We start from the raw sequence: 13,037 nt of genomic DNA on the forward strand, positions 1-13,037 counted from the left end.
TAGCAACCAAAACAGCAAGGTCCCTTGTATCATTGAGGTGGGAGGGCAGGCAATAATCAAGTTAATAATTTCAGAGTGTGGTTAGTGCTTGAAAGAAAATAAAATATTGTTGTTGCCAGGGGATGGGCAGATAAATGGATATTTGAGCAGAGATCTGAATAAGAAGGGTCTTGCAAAGCAAAGACAAGAGGAAACAATTCCAGGCCGAAGGAACAGAAGTGCAAGACCCTCAGCCTCTGATTAAATGCTGATTAGGGTTTTAAGAAATGTTTGATGAAAATTAGTGTCCTCAAAATCCTAGTACAAGGTAGAGCAAGTTATTTTCTTACGAGTAGAAAGATAAAAGTGCTACGTTGAAAAGAAATTTCTCCTTGGCTTTAAATGAAGAAAAAAAAAAGAATGTGTGATAATATATATTTCTATGTCTCACAAGGGACTTTTTAAAAAGCCTTTCATGTCCTTTATCCTTTAAACTTTTATAATATGTAGGTTGAAAGCATGATACAATCTTTAACTTTCAGCTCATGAATTGGGAGCGCATTTTTCCCCTCAGAATTAATGAAGACTTCCGTTCTGTTGGGATGTAATTTACCTCCCTTGCTCTAGAATTTGAAATAAGAATGCCGTGTGCCTATAATTGCAATTTTGTAAATTAAAAAAAGAACGTGTGCCCGAGGATTAACACGGTGGGAGTATAAACCAGGCAGGGGTTGTTTTTCAATATTCCTTTTTTGTTATGAAAAGTGGGAAGAAAAGAATACGTTGTAAATAACTGTGCAATCGCCTTGTCCTCCGTGCTAATGTGTTTTCCACTGCCGTTTGTACCCCATTTCTAACATCTAGACCACCTACATCCTCTCCAAGCTACAGTTAGAGTTGAAAAGTGCACGAGGTCTTTGCAAACCCTTGTACAGGGAGTGCGCCTGCTCACGTACAATCCACGTGCACGCTTCCCTCTCTCTGTGGACAGAATTTCTTGGGGATCCTTCAGGCCCCGGGCCATATTTCTCCCTGGGCTCTAATTAAAACCAGGTGCGCGGGAGGCTGGCCCTTTTGGGACAGAAAAGCCTTCGCGGGGCCCAAAGCTCCCCCTTCCGGTGTGTTTTCAAAGGGGATTGGTGAGTAGAGCAAAGGGAAAGCTGGCAGCTCGTCGGGGCGGCAACCGGGAGTGGACCGGTCAGGGCAGGCCCGCGGCCTGGCTGTGCAAAGCGGCCAAGGGCAGAAGGGAGGCGGGGGGACTAAAGCGGCGGGTGACCTGGGGCAGTCCCGCCCCCGCCACTCGGGAGCGTGGTCCGCGCGCGCGTGAAGGCCCCAGGACCACAGCTCTCCCGGGCGGAGAGAAGAGGCGGAAGGGAAGCCGCAAAGCCGCGGCTTATCTGAACATGAACCCCGGGCGGGCGGCGGGTTCGGGCCAGACGCCCGGCCAGCGCCCCGGGCACGCAGAGGAGGCCCCGAGTCCCGGAACGGCCCGCGCTCCGGCGCCGGTGCCAGAACGCCCGCGGATCGCGCAGCGCTTACCCTCGGCGGCCCGTGTCGCTCGCGTCTCCAGGAACCGGGGCGGGAACAGCGGGTCAGGTCGCGAATGACGTGCTGACCTTGGACACGGAACGCCCTTCGCACCCGTCGGAGCCGCCCGGTGCCCCGAAACTCCCAGCTTTTGGAGACGCGAGGCTGCGCAGCGCGGGGTCCTTGTGGGCTTCTCCGCCTGCGACCTTTGGCCTGAGACTGCCATCCCCCGCTGTGGCCTGAAGGCAGATCTGGGAGGGCAGTTGGACCTTCCTGCAAGGAATTTGGTGCCTCCAAGACTCTAAGTAAAACGCCCTAGAGAGCTTCACCTGAGCGGCCTGAATCCCCCAACTCCAGGCCCAGCCTCTAGGTTAAGGGCGTTGGCTACTTCCAGGGTCAAGGATTTGCGTGTGGGTGCTTTAATCAGACTAGTTTTTAGGATAGGACCTCCGAAGAAAGAAGAGCATTGTTTGGACACAAAAAGTTAAGGTGCAGAGCCGAACAAGGACCAGAAAAAAAATGTTCTTCCAGATTTTGAGTGGCCATTTCCTGTTCCTTCTTGAACCAAAGGGCAAGCGGGCCTGCTTCTTCATTGTCTCTAGTTACTGTTTTTAAAAGCCAATCCAGGTACTATAGAGCCTGACAGCCTTGCTTCCTGAAAGGGTTACATGAATTTTAAGAAACCTCAGGAAAGAGCCATCCAGATGAGAAGGTTTTTAATTTAAATATATATATATGGTTTTCATTACTGCAGAGAGAGGAAGGGAGAGAGAGAGAGAGAGAGAGAAACATCCATGAGAGAAACACACCTGCCACCTACATGCCCTGATGGGGAATTAACCCGGGACCTCTTGGTGCAGGGGTCAAGGGTCAACCACTGAGCCACACCGGCCAGGCAGACAAGAAGGCTTTTAGAAAGCCCTACCAGCCCAAACGTTTGCCTGACACATGAGGCCCCATAAAAACACCCCAAAGTGAGTCACCACAGCCCAGCTGGGTAGGTTCCCTGTCTGTGGGAAAAGTGCTCTCAGCCTTAACCCCAATGGCCAGTAACAGGGAACAAGGGAATTTCAGAGAAATTTCCAGATTCAAGCAACCCTGATAATTGGTGGCAAAACGCTGCCTAAGCCAGTTTCCCAAACTGTGGTCCCTGGACCAGCTACTCAGAGTCCCAAGGGATCCTTGTTATAGGTTCAGGATTTAGGGCCTACGCTATAGCTGCTGAGTTAGATTAAGAGGAAGGAGGCCCCGAGAGCTGCCTTTTAACAAGCTTCAAAAAGTGTTGTTACAACGGCTCCCCTTCTTGTTAAAAAATTTTAAAAAGTCCAGTAGTAACTGACAGAAGAGCCAAGAAAGCAGACTCCTAAGCTGGTGACAGTGGAGACTGGAAAGAATCCTAATTTGCACTGGGAAACTGGGAAACAGGGCCGAAAAGAGAGCTAGCTTCAGCAGGAAGTCTATTGGAGGAGCAATTAGATATCCTCCCCAACTCTTTATATCTGGGGGACTATTCCCCACCACAGGAAAACAGTAAAGGTTTATTCTCTGGAGAGGATAAGCACATTATAAACAAGAGAATCCAGTGAAAATTTAAATACTGCCCAAGCCCTCTTCCCCTGCAGGGTGGAAGCCTGACACACACTCTCCAGAGAGGAGATTGCAAGATTCTTCTCTAGTGACTCTGGCCAGCTAAAGAGAAAAGATAGTGACAGAAGGGGCTCCTGATGAGAGCAAACAAGATCACCCCAGAGCAAAGCCCATGGCTGACAAGCCCTATCCAACACACACAAAACTTCTAGTCTGATTTTTTTTGCCCCACTTGGCAGATACCAAGAATCACCAGATGTTAGAAGAAAGATTCTAATGTTAAATATGTCGTAAGAGTAAACAGAAAAAACAAGGCTATAAAGAGAGAAGAAAACCAGGGTTGTTGTCGATTTTTCACTAAAAATCTCAGAGAGATAAAGGAAAATATGCATACATGAAACAAGAACAGGCTATTAAAAAGGAAAAGAAAATGAGAACAAGGCAAGAGTCCTTGGACATTAAATACAGGGTTGGGTAAAAAAGGGTTTACTGTTGTTAGTACATGAAACAGTTTATTCTTGTATTATTACTTATTAATTACTAAGTGGCCCAGTGCACGGATTCATGCACATTGAAAGGAAATTAATTAGAAGAAATATTTTAATATCACTATTCGCCCTTTCTCTATAATAGAAGTGTCAACCAAATTCACTATCAACAATGACAGATGGAAACACATGCGTGCAATTGGCGCCAACGAGAGGTTTATATGTATCGTGCAAGCAGGAGTCAACTTAGGCTTTTATATATATAGAATAAACTTGCTTAATTAGATGTGCTTTCTGATTTAGCTAAACTTTTTCCAGCCCAGTGAGGCACCCCAACTTCTCTTTCAGGTAATTGTGAGCAACACAGCAGTAAATATCAACATGAAGCAGATTATTATTGTAGATCACACAGGGAGAACAAAGGTAAAATATTTAACTATAGCAGTGTTTGACTCTATTCTGTGCAGTGAGAAAACCTGAAGTCATTTTCAAGGTCCACCATTTCTTACTTCTTTTCCATCGGGTCAAGTTTCTAAACTTTCTAATCTCGTTTTCCTACTAATGAAAAGAAAATAGGATTCCACCGAGTCTCCTATCTACCTACTCCAGGATTTCTGTGAGGATCAAATGAGATGAGGCATGGGAACACACTTCACAGACATTTGGTTAAAGTGTAAAATGTTTGCACCTGGCTATAAAGCAAGTTGTGTTACTGGGCTGAAGAAACTTCAAGGAGGCCAGTCGCTATGTGACATCATTACCCGGTGCCCACAGAAACCGTTTCTGGGCTGGGCAGTGGTCTGTATTTTGAGCCATGGGGTCTTGGCAGCATTGGCTGTGATTTGGTGGGCTGTTGCTCTGGGGTGGTGGCAGGACCTGTGTTCCACTTGGGGGAAGCCGAGTGTTGCTTTGTCAGTGCCAGGTCCATGGTGCCGTTTCTTTGTAAATGGCCAGAGCAGGTCACGGCAGCTCCTGCATTGAGTGTCTGCCCCCTGGTGGTCAGTGTGCGTCATAGTGAACGGTTGGATGGTTGGAGAGACACTTAGCATATTAGCTTTTTATATATATAGATTGTATTATTTTCCAAGTGAACAACTGTAAATTTACTTTGCCCACCCTGTTACGAAAAAAAACTAAGGGATAAAAGGCATAGATGAAAATAAAAGATGGACCAGATCAACTATATGATAACAGTTCCAAAAAGATAGGACTAAAAAAAAAAATAGAGAAGAGGTTATCATTAAATAAATTAGTAAATTAATTATAGGATTTCTCCAAATTAAATGACATGAGTTTCCTGATGAAAGGACCTCCTAAGTGCCCAGAAAAATGGTTGAAATTAAGCCTACATAAAAGAATATCAATAGGAATTTTCAGAATATTGGTACAAATAGATTTTAACTAGTTCTAAATAAAAAGGAATGGTTGACCTAAAAAGGGTCAAGAATTGAAACAACTTCAGACTACTCAAGAGCAACACTAAAAGTTAGAAGGCAATAATAGCTCATATTTAAGGTCAACTTTAATTGTACTGTATTATGTTGTACTATGTTCACAAATGATCCTCACAACAGCCCTCTGAATTAGGTACTATTGTTATCTCCATTTTACAGATGAGAAATCTGAGGTACAAAGGAGCAAAGTAACTTCCCAATGTGACAGATAATAAATGGTAGAGTTGGGATTTGAACCAGGCAAGTCTGGTTCCAGAGTCCATGATCCTAACTGATAAAGCACACAGGATCCGTTCCTTTACATTAAATTAAAAAGCATATCCAACCTAGAATTATAAATTAGGCCAAGTTACCAGTAAATGGGAAAGTAAATAAAGACTTCTTTAGATATGCATGTTCTTAAGAACTATATCTCTTCTATACCCTTTCTTAAAAAGCTACTAGAGGAAGGATAAATATCACATGATTTCACTTATAAGAGAGACCTAGAGTAGTCAAATACATGGAGACAGAAAGTAGAACAGTGGTTGCCAGGGACTGAGGGGAGGTGAGCATGGGGAGTTGTTGAATGGTTACAGAGTTTCAGTTTGGAGTGATGAAAAAGTTCTGGAGGTGGATAGTAGTGATGGTTGTACAATAATGTGAATTACTTAATGCCACTGAACTGTACACTTAAAAGTGGTTAAAATGGTAAATGTTATGTCATGATTATCAAAAGAAAAAGCTACTAGAGAAGAAGGCATGTCACCAAGATGAGGGAGGGAAGCAAGAAAAAGGAAAGTTGGGATTCAGAAATCAAGAAAGTAAGTTCACGAGCAAGGCAAATGGAATCCCCAGGATAACAAAGAAGAGAGATCCCAGGACAGCAGCTGTGCAATAGGCTCAGAGAACAACAATTCCAATTGAAGCAGGTGGAAGGTTCCAGGAGTGATGTCTCCAAAAAGGTGAAGTAGATAGATAACATAATGTTGTTTTTTTAACTTATTGAGAAGGTATGTAGCCAACTAGGAGAGAACCTGAAGCTCAATGAATCCTATATAATAAAGATGTAATATGCAAATGGTGGTTACATCGTGAAGCGTAAGGACCGACCGCCTAACAACCAGATTACAGATCAGCAGGAGGGTGGGGCAGTGAGCTACATGAGGGCGGGCAGCGGAGAGCTATAGGAGGGGCAGGGCAGCAATCTATGAGGGGGGAGCAGAGGGAAGGGGGTGGGAGAGCTACAGGAGGGCAGGGCAGTGGGCGGAGAACTACTGGAGGGCGATAGCGAGCTACTGGTGCACAGATTCGTGTGCAGGGCTACTAGTAATTACATAAAAACCCAAGCAAACTAACAAAATATAAGATAATTATTATTTCTGGGAAAACTTAAAGTTGTGATAAAAAGGAAAAGTAATCATGGTATATGGCTCAGCAGTGAATTTCATGTATCTACTAATACTAATGTGAACACTAAATATTGATCTGACCAAAATTATGATAGAATTGCATCAAGAAGATGAGGGTGTGAGCAATGTGTACCAGGGTGAGGATGGAAGCTAAATTCTTATATGCCTTAGTGGAAATTAAGATAATGCCTAAAAAAAAATCAAAAAGTGGCTTAGACATATGTGTTAGTGTTAAATGCCCCCAAAATAAACAACTAAAAGATTTAAAAGCAGTTGCCTCCAAGAGGAAGAAAATTGAGGAGGCAGAGTGGTTTGAAAACTGCTATTTTTTGTGAACTATTCACCTCTTTAAACAATGTGAATGTATAAGTTTGGTAAAAGTTAAAACTAATTTTTATAAAAGAAGACCAACACAACTCAAAAGCTCTTCCAGATAGTCCAGAAAAGTCTGTTTCTACCTCCTTGTTTTCTCAAATCAGACTTACTTTCTTCTAAGCAATAGTTTTCTGTACGACTCCTCTATTATTCTCTGCCATATGTACACATTTTCCTAAAATAGGCTTTCTTTGAGCTAGCTTGGGAACTTAACAATCGCTTACTTTACTTCTCTGGAGTTCTAACCAAATGACTTAAAACTTTCTTAACTCCTGTTCATTAGTTGGGAACTGTATTATCCTTTCTCACAGGACTTTCAATACAACTGAAAATATATTTGAAAAAATCAGAGAATATTGCCATTGCATTCAACACTGTACCCATTGCTTGGTACAATCGGGGAGTGTGTGGCTACTGGAAAAGGAAGGGTCAGTGGGGAGAGTCATCCAGCAAAGGCTTTATCAAAGAGGCTCAATTCAAGCTGAACCTGATTTGTAGCTTGTATAAATGGTGGCATCAATCAAGACGCTTTACCCAAGTGACAGATACTCAACCCAAACTAGCTCAGCCAGAAACAGAACTTTTGGGCTCACCTAACTAGGACATCCCATGGGTCTGGCTTCAGGTAGATTGATCCTGGGTCCAAAAGTGTTGCTAAGCTCTCTCCAACTCCATTGTTCTCCTCCACAGCTCCTGTCTTACCTTCCAGCCTTCTAGCATGGGGTGGGTGGGTAACTACATTGGCTATACATCAAAATTCCAGGGGAAGACCCCGATTGGTCCTCCATGGGTTCCAGGGAATGGGTGTTGTGATTGGCCAGGTCTAAGTCAGCTGCCAGAAAAGGGAAGATGGGGAATAAACAGCTGGACTGCCAAAAATAATACCTATTACATCCCAGTATAATTGTATGCACCAAATATGCTCTAGTGGAGATTTATTAGAGCCTGGGCCAATTGGCAGTATAAGTAAAAATGCCTCATAAATGCTAAAGCACCATGAAATGTTGGTTGTGAGTCAGTACTAAATGTAAGTCCACATTGGCCCTGCCCAGCCAAACTGCAATTACTCCTGGATCCTTAACTCTCTGAATGTTTTAAGTTGTTCTTTCCTCCTAACAGATTCATTTGTCAGAGTTTCCCCGGGTATTGGCCTCTTTCTTCTAACAAAGTCTGGTTCCAACAGCAGTGAAAAATTTGCTCATGTCATTTTTCAAAGGAAGTCAGGAGAGAGAAAAATGTCTAAAGTTGGAATAGTTTGAAACTGAAAACATAATGGATGTATGTGTGTGTAATCAGATTGTTCTCAGCATCTTTCACTCTACCGTTTCTCTAATCTATTGAGTCACTTTCTTGGCCTTGTTGCGCCAATCCTCAAGCCAAAAATGTTTCGCTGATACTAGCAGCAATTTATTGAGTGATAGGATAGTTGTAATGTACTTTGAGACTGAGCGTAGAGCCCTGAAGATTAGGCAATTAATTAGTGGAGAAATATTTTTGCCATCTAGAAAAAACAAACCAGGTTATTTAACAGTCTGTATTAGAATTTCCCATTTTTATAAGCCTACTTTAGACATCTGAGTTTTAATTAGCTGTGAGGCACTCATTTACTGTGAATGACAGTGTGAAGTAAGCTGATGCCTAAATCTGCTTCTGATAAACCTCTCATTGATGTCAACACTTGAATACCTAATGCTATATTGAACTTTGTATTTGAAGATAGAATGGATGAAAGCCAACTGCTTGTGAATCGGAGTTTTGCTGAAAAGACCTCAGACCCGATCCTGGTAATATTCTCTATAATGGACACTAAGCAAATTTTGAAAACATGGCCTTCATTTCATTAGCACAAAATTACCAACACAAGATATGATTGGATGCCTACCCATAGCTATTCCCAATCCACTCTTTCCTTGCCAGCTTCTCACTATAGGGACTGAGAATCCCAGGTATTTACTTTCGTAGCCTCCTCTGCAGCTAGCAATGGCCATATGATCCAATTTAGGCCAGCTGGATGGAAGAGACAGATGGTTGGGAGACTGGGGGAAAGATTTTCCTACCTCAGTAAAAGACAAGATGCATAGGAAGAAAGCCCTTTTGTTTCCATCCTTCCTGCTTCCTTCCTGTCTGTGTCACACTCGAGAATGTAATGCCTGGAGCTCTGGCAGCCTTTTGTGACAAAGGAGAAAAAGCCCAGATCACTGGGGACATCATTGAGCCACGAAACCTACTGGAATGGCCTGTCTTCAGGTTACATGTAAAGTGAGATTAATAATTTCCTACATTTCAGCCACTGGGCATTCTATCACTTTTAATCAAAGGCATGCTTTACCTTCAAATAAGTCAAAGACATGAATTATTTACCCAGTAATCATTCTATGCTTTCCCCTTCCTGACTGTTCCCAGATTCTCATTTGGGCATCCAGTCTCCCGTGTATCCCATGTAGGCAGTGGAGACAGATTCTGCCCCCATTTCCAGAGATGATCATTGGTGGTTAGTTTAAGTTAGCCAATAAATTCCACTCCACTGACCTTGAATGGGGAATGATTCAAGAGTCAGCGGCAACTTAAATTATCCAACCAGGTGAATCTTTGGATATTTGCTTAGAATGCTGGAAAATAAGTGCTCTCTCACCTCCTCAAGGACTCACCAATGAAGCCTAGAACACGACAGCCACTTTGCCACCGTGAAGTAGCCATTGGAAGAAGCAGACACCGCCAAAGGCAAAACACCAAGACAGAAAGAACCTAAGTCCATGCTGATGTCATTGCGGTGCTAGGCCACCCTCGTTTTGGACTTGACATTACATGAGCTCATAAATCTCCTTTATTAAAGTCCGTTTGAGTTGGATCTGTTCTTTGCAACTTTAGAACATGTTCTGATTTGATATACTGTACTTTCTATCTGGACTGTTAGACTGCAGGCAAAGAGAAAAAACAAATGGCAATCTTTTAAGAGGCCAAAGCAAAGGCACCCTCCATATCTCCACCATATTAGGTAAATGCATAGTCATTCATCCTTTTCTTCACTCCTCAAAGCTGGAGAATAAAAGGATGTGTCCAACTGTCACATGTTATGTGCCCTGACACTTTCCCTGGGGGACTTCGGGCACGTTACTCAATCTGCCTTGGTTTCTGTGTATGTGAAATGGAGATGGTACTAGTATCTGTCTCAGAGATTGAATGAGATCATTCACATAAAGTGCCTCCAACAAGGCCTGTTCATAGCAAACACTCAGTAGATTCTGATTATTATGATTATCAGGAACCCCCAGTTAACTAGGAATTATGCTAGAGAGGACCAATGTCTCCTGCCAAATCTTCCAAATGATCTATCACAAGATACCATCTTGTTGAAAAGCTTTTCTTTTCTTTCTTTCTATTTTTTTTCCCCAAAAGAAAGCAAAATAAGATTCCTCCAGATTTCCAAGAAGACTCCACAACCCCTTAGCTCACACACAGATATCTCATTGAAAGCTAAGTCCTACCTTTCAGAAGGGCCTGGAGCACTTAAAATGCTACTGGTTCTCACCCTCCATGAACGGGGGTGAAGGACATCCAGTATCTCCCCTGCCCCAGGGAACCAGAGCTAGCCCTGCGCGTGATAGCCCAGCCTGGTGGGTGTTTGCATTTGGCCACTGCCCACCTCACCCCATGTTCCCGCAAGAAAGACCAGAATGGATTAGTAAACCCAGAGGGAAAGAGAGAAACCAGACTGAGAAGCAGCCTCTGTGAGCAGGGTCATGAGACGGCTGCACCAGTGACTTCATCCCTGGTCAGGGGTGCCATAAAAGAGAGAAACCGTCAGTGATCGTTTCATGTCGCAGTAAAAGACTCGGAATTGGGGCCCAGAAAGCTTGGGTTCCAGAAACATTCTGCTTTGACAGGACCTTAAAATGCCTTCTGGAGTCAAGTCAGAGAGAAAAATTCTTAAGGTAACTGAGTGCAGCAAATAGCTAAGTATGAAGAATTCACTCTAATTGCCAAAAAGGAATATGGCCAAGGCTCCTAAGAGGGGGGGGGGGGGGGCAGTGAAAAAGAAAGCAGAAACATGGTGATAAGAAGAGAAGGGATGTTCATTTTCAAACAGGAGATAAGATATGGATTAAAGTTCATCCTCAGAATAGTGTAGCAAGAAACTTTATAGCCAAACTGACTCCCAACCGGAAAGGTCCCTGTTTCTCGGATCTCTTTGAATTATAGGGAAAACTAATTGGATCTTCATGTTTACCATGGAAGAAACCAAGTGTTACTCAGGATGTAAATCCTAGAGGTACTTTAAAAAGACAACGTTGACCTTTACAAGCCTCTAAACTTATAGATCTGTAAGGAGAAAAAAATGGATTTCCTGACCTTTGACTGGTTCCTTGTCATTTCTTGTCTCTGCACAGAGGCCCCCAATCTCCTTACTCTCCTCCTGGTGTTATTTTTCTGACTGAGTTCCCTGCCCCCAGAGGAAGGGGATAGGCCCCTTCTCCAGTCCAGCCCAGAAAGGCTGGTCTGGGCTAAGGGTGTCTGCCTTCGGTGAAGCCTGCTGCCCCTCAGTGTCCTTCTGTGTCTCTAGGAGCTCGCTGCCTCTTCAGCAGTCCCATTGACAATAGGGCTAACATCGTGTGTGCTGGGTATTGTGGTAAGGCATTTTCATATATTATCTTTATTAACTCATACTCACAACAACCTTATGAGTTTGGGCCTCCCATTAACTACACATATTTCTCTCATTTCACAGATCAAGTAATTCCTGCTTCCCTCTGCATGTCCTTTCTCCTTCTTCCTCCTTTCTTAGAGTTCTCAGGGTTGGTGGGACAACTGCCATAAAGGTGAGGAAACTGAGGCCTAGAGACAGAGAGTGACTTGCCACACAAAGCTCACTGAGTTCCTCAGCCGTGGGGCACCCACCAGCACCCTTCCACTGCCCACACAGCGTTTGTTCTCTCACCCCAGCCTGGTCAAGGAGGCCAAAGTGCATCACTGTTCCTCAATGTGACGGAATTCCCCGGGAATCACCTGTCACCTTTAGTGTCAGAGTCTATACGGAGAAGAGGAGGCAATTTGGAAGTAATTGTGGTATTGGAGGGGAAAGTGAGGTGTGAAGGGCCAGAGGAACGAATGGGCACACCATGAAGAAGCAGCCTAGGGGACGGTAGAATCATGGAGCCAGGGATGGACAGTGCCACGTGATTAATCAATGTGAATCTATCCCTAATCCTCACACAGAGATGACCCTTCTCAAAGTAGGCAAGGGACTAGGCAGTGTGATTTGAGATATACCTACCTCGGGGGCTGAGTAGGGCCCCAAATCATTACTCTTTGCCACTTAAATGGCTTCTAGTTATGTCTCCTGCTTTCAAATCATTTTCTTACCATTATGGAGATTTTTATCCTATTTTTGGACTATCTACACTATTATTTGCTTACCAATTTAGGTCAATTTAAAAACATAAATAGGTATATTTTAGGGGAAACTTTATATCAGTGCTATAAATGAAAAGTCATTATTACTTGTCATAAATTGAAGCATAATAATAAATACAATGAAAGCAAAACAATGTTATTAGACTCTAGCTAGCTAATTGCCTGTTAAAAAGAGTGTACCAAGGGTAGGTGTTAAAGATGGGGCCAAATGAAGATTATCTCCTTGACCTAAACCAGAAGGATTGACAGAGAAATGAAATGCTGTTGAACATCACTTAAATCATCGTGAGAACCACCAATGGTCTTCATCCCAGAGCATGGGGAATTCTGTGGGCCCCATTCAGGCCCCCCCTCCCCCACAAAAAAACCAACACAGTTACACTCAAAAATGAACAATTCATCAGAGACCTATTATCCAGCTCTGTGAGTTAAGATGATTCACTTCTCTGGGCCTCAGTTTTCCTCATCTGCAAAATAGGAGGGTTAAGCCAAATAACATCTTTCTATCTTTTCCAGCTCTAGAGCCTACTTCCTCTACTACCTAAGGAAACAAATATCAGATGTGGGACATAGGACAACCTAGATGTAAAGGGCAGCCAAATGCTAACTTGAAAGGTAGTTGAGAAGGGGAGGCTGTGAAAGTGTCACAGATAAAAGTCACCCTCTTCCCTGCCTCACCTAGGGCCACAGAAACAACATGGTCGTCCCAAGAATGTTCAAATGATGAAAATGAAACCTTTGATCTATCCATTTTCAACACTCAGATTTCAGAGCTAAATTATCTACTTTGCAGTGAGAAAATTGGACTTCCTTTTCCTGTAAAA

General features: G+C 43.3%; 1 protein-coding gene across 1 annotated transcript in view; it reads right to left on the reverse strand.

Moving 5' to 3' along the window:
• LOC308233834 (uncharacterized protein) overlaps positions 1 to 1,553 on the reverse strand; it is a 123,979-nt gene extending 122,426 nt beyond the window's left edge. The window contains exon 1 of the mRNA XM_080640795.1: positions 1,519 to 1,553. The gene's annotated coding sequence lies outside the window, so the exon portion shown is untranslated. The remainder of the gene's footprint in view (positions 1 to 1,518) is intronic.
• Between the last annotated feature and the right edge of the window lie 11,484 nt (positions 1,554 to 13,037).

Source organism: Plecotus auritus (genome assembly GCF_963455305.1).
Source record: "Plecotus auritus genome assembly, chromosome: 9".
Taxonomy (NCBI): Eukaryota; Metazoa; Chordata; class Mammalia; order Chiroptera; family Vespertilionidae; genus Plecotus; species Plecotus auritus.